This window comes from Euwallacea similis, chromosome 24 (assembly GCF_039881205.1).
Source record: "Euwallacea similis isolate ESF13 chromosome 24, ESF131.1, whole genome shotgun sequence".
Taxonomy (NCBI): domain Eukaryota; kingdom Metazoa; phylum Arthropoda; class Insecta; order Coleoptera; family Curculionidae; genus Euwallacea; species Euwallacea similis.
Genome location: NC_089632.1, coordinates 1291320 through 1296409, shown reverse-complemented (window position 1 = coordinate 1296409; position 5090 = coordinate 1291320).

The window sequence follows — 5090 nt, the reverse complement described above, 5'->3', positions numbered from 1 at the left end:
GAGTACGAAAAAGACGGTTATTATATTCAAGTTCACACGCATTACTCACATTCAACCAAGTTACAAATTTTAATAGGTGAAGTATCGGGATAATTCTTGGGTTCAACAATGGAAAACTAAGAACTACAGCTATATTCGAAACAACACAAGACATTAAAAATATTACTTTAGAACATTGATAGTAAAATTGCAGTTATTTGCGTTTTGAATACATATGAATTATGTCATTATTGCTCTATCTTCCTGGTACCCGCAGATAGCGTTGCACTTTTAATCAGATGGCATGAAAAACTGTTTATTGTTGAACTCGTCTCCAAAATTCTGTTGGATATTTTTGTGTCATTTTTAACGTATTTATAGAAATAACTTCCTTTGATTCTTATAATACTTTTTCAACCTCCATGGATTTTAATAGTTGTTACAAATTCCGGAGGATGATCTACAAAAATAGTGCTCTGTATATTGTGTGGCTCTAAATTGTACCACCCCCTGTTAACTTTTCAAAAATTCAAGAGCACCATTAATTAGAATAAAAATGCTATTTTTTGACATATATTCATTTTTTTTAATTGTTTAGGTTACCGGTAACGCAAAATAACCGATTTTTTAAATTGAAACATGGGTCAAGTGAACCTTCAAATTAAAGTTCTTTCAAAACTACATTTAATTGTATATTGTGGTTCAAAATATATCGACAAGTTTTTGGGAAAAATAGACATAAATTTGACAAAAAATTCAATGCAAATTCAGTGAAATAGCGCATAAGCAATGAAAAAACTTGCATTTTTTGCCAAATTTATAACAGTTTTTTTCAAAAACTAATTGATCGATTTTGAATCTCAATACACCATTGAATATAGTTTTGAAAGATTTTTAATTTGAGGGGTCAACAAATATTAAAATTTTTAAAAATCGGCTATTTTACGTTACTGGTAACCTAAACAATATTTTAAAATATTAGTAAACGTTAAAAAATATAGTATTTTTGTCCTATTTAATACTTATTTTGAATTTTTTAAAAAGTTAATAGGGGTGTATAATTTAGAGCCGCACGGTATAATTCTGGATTGATTAGTCCTAAATATGCTGCAATTTCATGTGGTATTTTGCCGAACATATTTATACCAATAATGTGCATCGGGCATCTTTCCAGCTTATAATTTAAAAAAATCTCTAGTATAGAATATTTGGTAGCAGTATATTTACGCATTTTTTGTATAAGTTCAAATGATCATTATTTTCTAACTCTTCAGAAATTCTACGGAAAGTATTTAAGTGCGGAAAAAACGAGTATTTTCTGCACTAAAATGCGTTCAGAAAGTAATTCCTTTTCGCAGTAGAAACGCGTAGAATCTTTGTGAAACGAACGTCAAAACAGATTTTTTCAAATTTTTTATGATTTCCTTTTCACAGAGAGATTTTGAACTTTGATATTTGCGGCATTGGATTCTATTTTTTGTCTTGGAACAGCCTATCTATGTATTATTAAATATTTTGAATCGCCTCGTTGATAGCTTTCACAGGAATGAAAAATGTCTATTTTTTTTTCACAATGTCATTTTATTTACTATGGTTTTTCAATTTTTCTTAAAAGTAAATGCGCTATGCAGAAGATTTTGTAATGTAGAATTCAATAATGTCATTTATTTTTATTATAATTTATATATTACATATGTATAATATGGTTATAATTAGGTATAATAATTTTTATTTACTTATTTGAGAGCTAACGACACGGTATAAGATATCTATTAATAGAAAGATTGTCCTAAATCCTGGCTGCTTAAGCTGGATTCTAAGTGAGAAAATCTATGGAGCACCGTTTACAGTTTTGGGAAACCTGACAGAACCGGCTGAAGAGGATGGTCCCAATATAGTAATATATCAAAAAATCCCCCTTTATAATAAAAACCAGGAGGCCCGTTACACATCTGTTTATAATTTCTTTCGTTTGGCAAAAAAACACGCAATGCTGGCGAAAATCTCATCCTCCTCTTTGCATAAGTGAGATATCCGACGAAGGAAACGAAAATGGGACACCTTGTACTATGAACATGGCTTGTAAAAGTAGTCCATATTAGTGGTTGATATGCGTATCAACACACTAAAATGTTATTAAGCCGCATTGCGCTATTATATAGAATGTATATCAAATCGCAATTGAATATAAAAGTCAAGATATTCGAGAAATTCCCAGTCATGGTACAAATGTTAATACCACTGGTTATACATTTCAAATTTGTTCCACGCATATTAATAATTTTATTACCGTTTAGCAAATAATGTACTTATGCACAAGTATTCGCTATACTTTAGGCAAAACAGAAATTTCACTCGTAAACTGCGTCTAGTAAGAGTCAAACCCCTTAATTTATTCAACAGCTTAATGATAGTTTCAGGTTAAAATTATTTATGGGACTTATGAATGCCAATCAATTGGTACATTCTTCATCCCAATCGATTGTTAATGTTAATACTTTTAAGCACTGCCAATATTTGCCATCCCATTATTTAAGCCATTTCCATTGTAAGCAATTTTTTAAAAGTTAAACATTTACATTTCAAAATTAACCTCCGTCATATTTATTTATGCTGGGATTTTCAGGCCGATTCGATAATAAATAACTGAGAACAACATTTTTACGAAGGCCTTTGGGTCAATTTAGACGTGAAGAGAGCACATCTTTATCCGAAGGCGAGCAATTATTATCCTCATAAGGCCGGCGATAAATTCTCACTTTTGTGAAGTGTTCCAGAAAACCAACAGTTTATGTTTTAAAAAATAAGTCTAAAAAGGCAGATTGACGTGAAAAAATCGGTTTAAACTCGTTTATGGGCCAAGGTGCATATTATGTTTTATACAGACAGCTCAATTTGGGATTCACGATTACCATGAGAGGAGTTAATGCAATAGTTGCGATTGCATTTTTTACTTAGGGGATAACTCTTGTACATACTTATATTACTCATAGTTTGTTTGATTATCTTCACCACTACATCGTTTTCACATTTATTGTGCATATTAAGTTAATAGTATCATTCGGTGTGATATAATAAAGCTTGACCGTAAACATTACAACATAATTGTTATTTCCTGCCATTTACTGGGTTTTAAAACGTAACAACAGCCAAACAGGCATTTTTCATCAGTGTTAGAATCAATGAAGGAATTGAAAATCTACATACACATACATACGTATATGCATATACAGGGTGTTTCATAAATATACCGACAAACTTTCAGGGGTTTTATCCCGCCATAGCCATAGTCATTTAGCCATAGCCATAGCCATTTATCCCGCCATAGCATGTCCCGAATTTTATGTCCGCATCTCAAACCGTTTTTGAAATATTAAAAAAAAAGGAATTAAACACCCTGTATCTTGGAAACAAAGCGATTTCGGATCTAATTTTACTTGTTCTAAATACTTGTTTTTATTAGCTCTACAACCCCTGAATGTTTGTCGGTATATTTATGAAACAACCTGTATATTGTATATGTATATATACAGGGTTATTCACGCTATACGACGCGGAATATTGTGGCTAAAATACGAGGCTTTCAAAAGGTTTCACTTTTGGGCTATATGGGGATCTATTATGGCTACTATTATATATTATATATTATTATACTTACTATTACAAGACTTAATTATTATTATTACTGGGTGGTGCATTTCATGTGAAAGTGAGTGTATTTTCTAGGAATCTTATTCCATTCACAAATAATACAATTTTTTAAATCTTCTGCATTATTAAATTGTCTGCCATTTTTATACACAGCCCTTACAAGTTTGCCCCAACAATTTTCAATTATATTCAAATCGGGTGATCTTGCTGGCCATTCTAAAATAGTATATATATATATATATATACAGGGTGTTTCAGTTTTAACCCGCATAACTTTAATAGTGTATTGAACGTCCAAAAATAATATCAATTTGCTATATAAACCAACGTCCAAAAAGGTTTCCTTTAGTAGATACACGGGGTTCAAATTTAATTACAAAATTGAAAAAATTAAATTTCTTTAAAACGACTAGAGATTCTTTAACGAAATTTTGGAGGTATTAACGACTGTAAATGACGCATATGTTTTACTGAAAAAATATTTCTTAGCTTTTCCTATGGCGTGCCTACCTCCATGTTAGGAGATATTAAAAAAAAAAAGTGGTACGCTACTGACTTTTCTGAAAATAAAAATTATATTTGGATTCCTCGCTTAGTTCTGGAGAAATAGTTTCTCTTGATATTTTTTCGTCCGACTCACCATTTCTAAGTAAAAAAATTAAAATAATGTTAATTTACGTCCTAAATAAATAATTAGAACGTAGTGGTACCATCACTTTACTGGAAATTTTAAAAGAAAAGGAAAACAATTCACCGCATTTATTAAAGAGTAAAGATAAGTTTTGAATATTTTTACGTAAAAAATTATTATTATGTACATATGTATCAATTTATGTAAGTATTAAATTAACATTAATATGTAAACAAACTAAACCTTAAATTAAGTTTTCAAAATGTCTGCCATCTACTTTCAACTTTTTTTTAACAATGAGTTAATGGCAGCTATTATTTGGAATGTGTCAAAAAAATTATGTCAAGCTGCTAATTATGTGTTAAGTGGATCTGATTAGTAATAATTTAATACTTACCCATAATCATGCCTAAACGTTTTTCAAACGCAGAATATGCAGATATCCATTTCATTTATGGATTTTGTAATGGAAATAGCAGTGCAGTGGTAAGAGAATATCGGAGGAGGTATCCACGACGAGTACTTCCCAATAGAGAGGTTTTTATTAAGACCCATCGAAAATTTCGAGAACTGGGATTTGGAAGGTCTGCAATTGAACGACAACCACGGATAAATCCTCAAATTTTAGAACTATTTGATGCTGACTCAACTTTGAGCACTAGAAGAGCATCAGCACAATTAAACCTTGGATCGCACGTAAAAGTTTGGAGATCACTTAGAAATGATCACAGAAAGCCATTTCACCTACAACCATTACAAGGCTTGCTGCCAGGTGACTACAACAAACGAGTACAATTCTGCAAATGGCTCCTGGACTCAACTGCTCTAA